This window comes from Lampris incognitus, chromosome 7, assembly GCF_029633865.1.
Source record: "Lampris incognitus isolate fLamInc1 chromosome 7, fLamInc1.hap2, whole genome shotgun sequence".
Taxonomy (NCBI): Eukaryota; Metazoa; Chordata; class Actinopteri; order Lampriformes; family Lampridae; genus Lampris; species Lampris incognitus.
This window is the reverse complement of record NC_079217.1, coordinates 32,663,773-32,674,288: the sequence shown is the minus strand read 5'-3', so window position 1 is coordinate 32,674,288 and position 10,516 is coordinate 32,663,773.

Below are 10,516 nucleotides of genomic sequence, written 5' to 3'. Positions count from 1 at the left end.
AAGACACTAAGCCTGGTGCCGGACTGATGGTACTGACCTATGGTCTTCAGCGGATCATTAGTTCACACACACACACACACACACACACACAAATATGCAAACAACTACACACACATATGCACATTTATTAAGGTTGGGCCTACACACACACACACACACACACACACACACACACACACACACACACACACACACACACACACACACACACACACACACATACACAGCACCTTACATATATCAGACATTATTTTTATTACTGCTTTTTTTGTTCTGTTATTGTTATTGTTGCAGTGTTTTAGGAGCTGAAACTCAAGAATTATACTCTCTTGTACTTTTATAATGAGACGTAACAAATAAAGAATCTTGAAATCTTGAATCTTATTTTTATATCTGGTTGTTTTGGGGTACAGTGCTCTGTAGCGCCTGCCAGAGGGGAGGAGTTGGAACAGGTTGTGACCAGGGTGTTGGATCTGCAGTGATGTTGCCTTCCCGTTTCCTGAGTCTGGAGGTGTATAAGTTCTGAATGGAGGGCAGGTTGGCACCATTGATTTTCTCTGCAGACCTAACTGTCCGTTGTAGTCTGTCCCTGTCCTTTTTGGTGGCCAATAGATAACTTTTTCTTCTGCAGGCCTTCTCTTCTTAGCCAGATCACTTCCAAATTTCCTGATAAATTTCCCCATCTCAAATTTAAGCAGTTCCCAATAATAGTGAAGCGTTTCGATCCATAATGAGGCTCAGAGACACGGTATCAGGCCAATCGGTGAGTTTTAGTGCCCTTTTTTTATTACACCCATGACTCGCACTAGCTGCTTGCTGCACAGACCAAAACATGAAGACACCACCTTCCTCTCGACTCCCACTCAAAGTCCACCCCCAAAAAGCCCACCCCCATTCATTGCTAGGTTACCAAATCCTGATATGCTACATTGCCCCCCCCCCTTTAAATAAAGCACAGAAAGCATTCGTCCCAGAATGTGACAGTTCTATGTAACAGCAGCTTGAACTGATGGCCCTGGATCTCGAACATGCCTGGCCCTTGGAACCTAGAAACAGAGAAGAGGAGGTGGGGGGGGGGGGGGGAGAAACCAGGAACTTTTTTTTTCTGGAACTCTTTTTCTCTTTTCATGAGCTCTTTTTTCTTTTTTTCCCCAGGAACTCTTTTTCTCTTTTCAGAAGCTCTTTTTTTCCCCAGTCTGTTTCATCGTCAACTATGCTTGCGCAACAGTAGCACTGAGCTGGGTGCCGCTGTCGCTTTTATCATCTCAACTCAAAAGTCTTCTCCTTTTCCTCCTTCCAACTGGCCCCTGATGACACTTTGTCCTCTTATCCATTTCTGTCCACATAGGTGCCTCTGTCTCATCTCCATCTGAAGCTGCTGTCGCCCCTACTTCAAAGTCTGGCTGGCTGTCGTCTGCCATAGTAGTGTCCTGAATGTGTAGAGCCTGAATCAAATTCTCTCCCTCCTCTGTATGGAGTTAGACGGTCTTGGTGCACTACCACTTTCTTCCGCCGGCCATTTTTTTCTGTACCCGGTACACTACATCGGACAGAGCTTCCAGTATAATGCAGTGTCCCTCCTACTGACTCATCAGTTTGGGGCATCTTCCTCTCTGGCGTCAGAAACTACAGAAAGGAGGAACCATTGATCAGATACAATACCACCGTCTCTACCCACAAGATAATATTCCATGCATATATGGACTCCCTAAGATCCATAAAGATGGAACCCCCCTCAGGCCGATCATCAGCAGCATAAACTCGGTCACATACAACATTGCCAAACATATAGCCAACATCTTGACCTCTTTAGTGGGCGAAACACCTCACCATATCCAAAACTCCATTGAATTCGTGGACAAGGTCCAAGGAGTAAAACTGGAACCGGATGAAACCATGGTATCCTACGACATGACCTCGTTATTCATCTGCATCCCAACCATGGAGGCTTTGGAAACTGTGAGGCAATGTTTGCTATGGGACGACACCCTCCACAATAGGACCAACCTCAGCTCAGACCAGATTTGCCAACTACTGGACCTTTGCCTAAACACTACATATTTCCAATTCAGGGGCCAGTTTTACTTACAGAGACACGGCTGTGCCTTGGGCTCACCGGTATCACCTATTGTGGCCAACTTATATGTATATGGAAGAGGTAGAACACAGGGCCCTGAACTCCTTCAGAGGAACACCTTCGAGCCACTGGTTCAGCTATGTGGATGACACATTGGTCAAAATCCAAACACAAGAGGTGCAAGCATTTACCAAACACATCAATTCAGTGGACAAGAACATTAAGTTCACAAGGGAAGACGTAAAGAACAACAGTTTGCCCTTCTTGGACTGTGACGTCCACATCGGGGTTTACAGGAAACCTACACACACAGACCTTCTACTTTTTGAGTCACACCACCCTCTGGAACACAAACTGAGCGTCATCAGAACTCTGCAACACAGAGCTGACAATGCGCCCAGCAGCACTCAGGCCCAACGAGAAGAACACAAACACCTGAGGGGAGCTTTAATAACCTGCGGCTACCCCAGTTGGACCTTTGTGAAAACTGCAACACATTCCGAAAAGACCAACCAGGTGAGCGATGAGGAGAAAAGGAACAGAATGAATAACACAGTCATCCCATATGTTTCTGGGGCCTCCGAGAAACTCAGGAGAATTTTCAACGAACACTGCATCCCGGTATACTTCAAACCCAGCAACACACTCCGACAAAGACTGGCTCATCCCAAAGACTGTGTACCTCACACCCAAAAAAGCAATCTGGTATATGCTGTACAATGCAATGAGGATTGCACTGACCTATACATAGGAGAAACCAAACAACCACTACACAAACGGATGGCCCAACACAGAAGGCCAAACTCCTCAGGACAAGACTCAGCAGTCTATCTACACCTAAAGTAGAAGACACACTCCTTCGAGGACAGCAACGAACACATTTTGGACAGAGAAGATAGATGGTTTGAAAGAGGGGTGAAGAAAGCCATCTATGCAAAACTGGAAAAACCATCCCTCAACAGAGGAGGAGGTCTGCGACACCACCTATCTCCCACTTACAATGCCGTCCTTTCATCTCTACCTAGGAGACTCAAGAAGCTTAGCCTCCAAGAACAACAGTCGGTCACTAACGGCTCCAATGACTCTCATGACCACTGAATAATGAAGTCAAAACTAACACCCCCAACAACCGTCGCTGCTAAACAAATGCAAATCAATAGCTCCGATGCACCTTTAACCTGGAATATGTTGCAGAATGACTGGAAATTTACAGAGTTAATCTCACTGAGCCTTTTTAAATCCAAATTGAGAGTACTTGAAGCTGATTTCACAACATGTACTTGTTTTTTATAATCTGCTTGTAATTTACTTTTTTTCTAATTTTTTTTGTCTTTTGTTTGTGTTTTCAAATGTGTAATTTTGCAACTGTGTGATTTTGTATCTGTGCTTTCTAATTGCTGCTGCCTATCTTGGCCAGGTCTCCCTTGAAAAAGAGGTTTGTAATCTGAACGGGATCGTCCTGTTAAATAAAGGTTAAATAAATACAATTAAATAAAATCACAGATTTATTTAGCTGTTGCTTGAGCTGCTGCAAAACCAGTGACTCTGTAGTCAGCAAGGAATCTCTGTGTGTCCCTGAGCAGATCAACAGCTACATCTAACTGCATTTCAGATGACTGCATAAGTTTGCTGACATGCTGGATCTTTGCTAGAATGTCATACCATACAACCGAACAAACAGAAATACGGTATGGGCCCACCTCTTCTGCCAAAGACTGAGCTTCAATCCTGATCTTTCCATCAGTGGCCGTATCCCTCACCTCCAAGAGGGCCTCCCTTACCTCTGCAGCCTGATAGCATAGAGCCTCTACACTTTTGATTCTGCTCTCCCACCTAGTTTCTGCCCAGGACTTCACATTACATTGTAATCATTTAGCTGACGCTTTTATCCAAAGTGACTTACAGTAAGTGCATTTAACATAGGAAATCAGGAGAACTACTAGTCATCAGAGGTCATAGGTGCATCTAAACAAGCATCTAAGAGCAAAACCAGTGCTAAAATAAAAGTGCAAGAAAGAGATTTTTTTTTTAATGAGTGAATACAATAAGTGCTAAGAACAAGTAACAGGGTAGTAATTCTTAAAGAGGTGAGTTTTCAATCTGCGCTGAAAGACGGGCAGTGACTCCGCTGTCCTGACATCAGTGGGGAGTTCATTCCACCACTGTGGGGCCAGGACAGAAAAGAGTTGTGACCAAGTCGATCGGCAGCAAGGGCCTCTGAGCGACGGGGCAACCAGGCGTCCCGAGGCAGCAGAGCGAAGTGGTCGGTCGGGTGTGTAGGGCTTGACCATGGCCTGGAGATAGGAAGGCGCTGTTCCTTTCACTGCCCTGTAGGCTAGCACCAGAGTCTTAAACAGGATGCGAGCAGCTATTGGGAGCCAGTGTAGGGACATGAAAAGGGGAGTTGTATGGGAGAACTTAGGGCGGTTGAACACCAGACGAGCTGCAGCTTTCTGAACAAGCTCCAGAGGTCTGATGGCCGATGCCGGGGCGCCAGCAAGGAGGAAGTTGCCGTAGTCCAGTCGCGAGATGACCAGAGCCTGGATGAGCACATGTGCCATCTCATCGATGAGGAATGGGCGAATCCTCCTCATATTATAGAGGAGAAATCTGCGGCAACGAGCAACCGACGCAACGTTTTCAGCAAACGACAGTTGGTCGTCTAGAATCACACCCAGATTCCTCACAGTCCGATTTGGCATCACCACAGTGTTGTCAATGGTGATGGCCAGGGTTCGGTGTGGGCAACCTTTCCCCGGGAGGAACATCAGCTCTGTCTTGTCCAGATTGAGCTTCAGGTGGTGTGTCGCCATCCACTTCGAGATGTCAGTCAAGCACGCAGCAATGTGTGTCTCTACTTGTGTGTCAGAGGGAGGAAAGAACAAGATCAGCTGGGTGTCATTGGCATAACAATGGTAAAAGAAGTCATGCAAGCGAATAACAGAACCCAGGGATGTTGTGTACAGGGAGAAAAGGAGAGGACGCAGAACCGAACCTTGTGGAACGCCTGTAGTCAGTCTGCGAGGCTCCGACACAGATGCCCTCCATGTCACCTGGTAGGAGCGACCCGTCAGGTAGGTTGCAAACATTGAGAATGTAGAACCTGTGACACCCAGCCCCTCGAGGGTAGAGAGGAGGAACTGGTGGTTCACTGTGTCGAACGCAGCTGACGGATCCAGGAGTATCAGGACGGAGGAGAGAGAGTTTGCTCTCGCAGAGTGCAGCGATTCTGTCACTGCAAGGAGGGCCGTCTCTGTCGAGTGACCCACCCTGAACCCAGACTGGTTGGGGTCCAGGAGGTTGTTCTGGTGGAGGTATAAAGAAAGTTGGTTAAAGACAGCACGTTCGAAAGTTTTGGATAGAAAGGGTAGAAGGGAAACTGGTCTGTAGTTTTTGACATCAGAGGGGTTAAGTGATGGTTTCTTGAGAAGCGGGGTGACTCTAGCAGTCTTGAAGCACTAATCGGAACATGTTTTTTCAGGATTGCCCATCTCTGAACACTTGCTGAAAAAAGGACATAGATCTTTTGGAGGTATCCAAAGTAACTAATTGCATCTGTGGAGGCTTTGGGTGCATCAGAAACAGCTAAGTTCAGGGTATGTGCCCCACAAGGCACAAAAAGGCTCAGAAATTCACTTCTAAGAGTCTGGCCTGTACACCCTTGTGTTTCCCACGCATGTTCGCTCCATTATCATAAGCCTGACCTCTGCAGTCACCAAAGGGGGGATTGTGTTAATTTAACTTTTTGAGTATGAGGTTTGCCAAATTTTCACCAGTGCTTTCATCTGCCACAAGAAAACCAATGAAATGTTCATTGATCTCTGGCATGTCATTGAAACCGACTATTCGAATGATTGCAGACATTTGTTCTTGGTGGCTTAAATCTGGGGTGCAATCTAATATGATTGAGAAGTAGTTGGCTGCTTTGATTTCGGTCACAATTTCTTCCATTACTTTGCCACTCATTGCTGCAATTAGTTCATTCTGAATGGTTTTCCACATGTAATTTGGATGATATCCAACTGCACTTTGCACCCTTGCAATATGTTGCTGTATCACAGGATCAAACTTAGCAAGAAGTTCCACCTCTTTCAAAAAGTTACCATTGTCTGGCTGGTACAATGTGTCACTTGATCCTCTTAAAGCGAGGTTTATCTTTACTAGAGATTGGATAATGACCACTAAATGAGTAAGAACATCCCTCCAACGCCTCTTCTCAGCCTCTAGTAGTACCATTTTCTGCCTGTCTATAGTCTTCCCCATTTTGAGACGCAACTCTAACTCCATCCAGGCTGCCATATGCTTGGTGTGTTCAGGAGTGCTCTCATGGGTTTTCAAGATAGATTGTGTATTCATCCAATCACGTACCCCCCATTTGACTAAATTATACTCTTTTGGAGAAAACAATTTGCAGCAAAAACAAAAAAGTGCATTGCTTTTCGGGGAATAAGTTGACCGGCTTCTACTCATTTTCTCACCATTTACCAATGTTCTAAAGAAGTAGTGGTAGTGGCATGCCCTGCCATCTTCACTTTTGGAGATGGTGTAGTCAGATTTAGGCTGTAGTGAACCTCTGCTGACAAGATCAGTTCTTACTGTGTCCGATAAGACAGAAGGCCAGTCAGCTGGGTCAGAAGGTGGAGCTTGGCTGGCAGCTGGGGCAGGAGGTGGGTGGGTGAGGTCTGTTTCAGGTACAGCCTGAGTAGAAGGACATAAGACACTATAAATGTCCTGCAATGTCACAGATGACATGAAATAACACAGTGTAGACTATGAAACATTATTTTTCTCTTACCAGCAGTTGTAGGACAAACTTGAGTAGGACCTAGGTCAGGGTTCCATTGAGTAGAAGGGCCTGGGTCAGGGTCCTTTTGAGTAGATGGACCTGACTCAGGGTCCCCTTGAGTAGAAGGACCTGGGTCAAGGTCCTTTTGAGTAGAAGGACCTTCAAGCAGACATACAGTATGAGATAATATATAATTACAGTTGTCACATCAGCTGGGGGTGAGGTCCCACTAAGAAATTTCAACAAAGCTCCAACAGGAATACAGGAGCCAGGGTTAAAAATGAACCCTATTTACTTGCCAATGGCAGGTGAATTTAGGCATTGGCGAGTAAATTGAAGCACTAGGTAACATTTTTATCTTAAAGTAACAGCTTCAAAATTATTTTGATGGGACACTGCCTTGTAATAAGGAGAATCGAGCCTCTTTCCCTCCCACTCACTACCCCCAATGCCTGGTTGTAGGACTACTGTATGTAACTTTCAGCCAATTTTCGCGAGTGAATGAAAGTCAATGGAGTGTAGTTTCACAAGCATCCACTGGGTGGCGCCAGTCCCCCAAAAGTTGCCTAAAATCAAGCTGTTCCGTAGCGCTGTTTTAGCACCAACCGGGGCCCTAGGCGACCGCCTATTTCGCCTATAGGACGAGCCGGCTATGGAGTCAACAGATACTAGTTTTCAAACGATGAGGCAGGGAAACGTGACTACTCTTCACAAAATCCTCGCGGATAACAAGATAACTAGGACTTTGCATGCGCCTTCAAGAGTCCCCGAGCAACAGTAGTCCTACACTGCCCCCCCCCCCCCCCCACTGTGGGTGGCTGGATTTTGTTAGGGCATTTTCATTGCCAAATCCTGAGATGCTTCCCAGCTCAATAATGAATGAAACCAACAAAAGTACATTGGCACACATGACCAGAATGTGTGTCACATTCGCACCCACAGTTCATTTTCTATGGTTTTAGCATTTTGTTTTCCAGAAAAATATTTAATGATCGAACTGTTATTTTACAATAGGTGTTACAAATCGCTTACATCACAACCATGAAAAGGTAATGGGCAATTAATAACACCACTCAAGTATCTTGATTAATTAAGATTTGTATTTGTATGGTTTCATTAGGTTTTTAGATGCAAAGCATCTGCTGTAGCCTGCACTTGCACTCACTCACTCACTCACTCATGGATGACCTGAAAGGGACGTTTTGTGGGGGTGTTTAGAGGGACGCACACAACTGCAACTGCTGCTGTGGGCTATGAGCGGCAAGTGGCAAACTGTGGTCACTCATTCATTCACTCACTCACAGTTAACGAGTCCATCTCTGGGGAGGAGGGGGGATGGGTCATACCATTTTTGATATGCAAGAATGTTTGTTTCTATGCATCTATAACACTGTGTCCTTGTTCCGTTTCATTTACTTAAATAAAGATTCATCATGACAATTAACTTTATTCTTTGTTGTTATTTGATAACTGATAATAAACAAAGCAATTTTTTATAGGGGCAAGTAAAATTGACTTCAGGTAAGTAGATTTCTCACCCACTTGAACGACCAGGAAAGTGAAAAAAGACATTGATGTTGAACCCTGCCCATGCACATAAAAACACTAGGACGAATGGTATAGCAGATAGTACTGGAATTTTTGGAAGTGTTACATCACCAGTGCATGAGATTTGGTTTAATTACAGTAAAAAGACAACAGTTCAGGAAATTGAGGTGTAAAGCTCTCATTACATTTCTAGAACCAAATGAAACCTTGCAAATGCATGGCATGTTCCCACTGAGCCATTGCACATAATCTTTAAACAGCTGCTCCCTCAACAAAGCTGATCTATCTCTTCAGCCAATAGAGCAGGATGGTGAAAGGTTAGAAACTAAAAATAGTTTTTTAAAAGTATACTTTTAAAGTGTAGCCGCTGTGCAAACTGGAAATTTGACAATGTGTTAATGGTACCCTGACAGTTGATGTTCATATTTTAAAATGGCACCTTTATCTATGTATGTATGTATTATGTTTCTTTGTATTTAGGTGCATAAGTACCTAAGAATGTCTGTCTGCCTCCCAAGGTCATGCTGCACAGAGACAAGAGTTTAATAGAGAACAGGCTTTAGTCTTTAGTCTTTTAGATTATATGGTTACACTGAATAGAGGAAGCTGCTGCTGGAAAATGATTTCTCCTCTGCTGAAATCCAACCCACCTTGGGGAACCTCTGCCAAGGGAGCAATCTCACCTACATCGGTAAGACAAACCTATCCACTAAGCCAGGGCTATTTTATTAGATGTACCAGTAATACGAGGCAGCAGGTTATATTTTCAGCGTCGGCCCTTGCTTTCCAGCAGCTGGGGGAAGAGAAGCTACAAAGCGTTGGGTGAGCGCTAAAACAGTTTTTTTTTAAATTTTCCTCCTTTTTCTCCTAATTGTATCTGGCCAATTACCCCTCTCTTGTTGAGCCGTCCCAGTCGCTGCTCCACCCCCTCTCTGCTGATCCAGGGGGCGCCCCGACCGACCAGGACAAATACCCACAATTTCCCCCATCAGTCACTTCTCACCGGTGACATCACACTGGGAAGACTCTACCCATCTGCATAAGGCCGCTTACGCCAAGAAGAAGGTAGCCTCTGATTTGACAGCGTTTGTTTGTGTCAACAGTAGGGGTGGGGCCAGCAATACTGCCAGTCAGTTAGAGTAGCAGCTCATGAGTAACATTATTATTGTTTTAATGATGCTTCAAACAACCTGTTTCATTAGAGGTGGACAAGGAGTACTGGAAACCAGATGACTTCTGGTGAACTGAACAATATGTCAGATGGGTTCCATACACATGCAGTAGTTATGATAATTTGTCAAATTTGGAAAATACCCCCCCTTTAAAAAATGTGCTCAATTTTTTTTTTAATAAAGCTGCTACACAACATAAGCTGAGACTAATAAAACTGGGCAGCAACTATACTGATCTGGGAATAGGGGAAGAAGGAATAAAGAATGACATAGCAATCTAGGAGACAGGACAAGCTGATAATGAACACGAGAGACAGAGGAAAAAAAAGGGAAGAGGACATAGAAGAGCAGAAAGGATAGGAGAACTGAGGAGGGCAGGACGGGATATTAATGGAAAGGACTGAAACAGGATCAGACAGGATGGCGAGGGAAGGGAACAAACAGCACAGTACTGAGTCATCATTATGATAACAGCAGCAGTGAGTGAACTGTGTAGCTGGGATATGCTGACTCACTCAAATTTACTTTCACTCTGACATGCAATGTCACAGCATGGCCTCAGGAGAGAATAATCACTGTAAAATTAAAAGAAATACACACAATGCTCTACATGTAATATGCACTGAACACAAACTCATGATAAAATGTATATTTATCTCTTCACACACAACAGCTATCAAAAATTAACTGTGATTAACACCATGGCCTACAGGGTGCAGGCAGCAGGATTCATATTTCGAGAGCTGCACAAGACAATGTTTGTCACCGAAACCTACTGCATATATATGGTTTATGTTAAGAATATTTGAAACACCTCCTCCATGAAAGGACTGACCAGATGACTCCACATGACACCTTACAGTTTTTTCCCATGAAATCAACTTGACTTGTTAATACAAGAGGCAGATGAGAGGGAGAGAACACATTACAGAA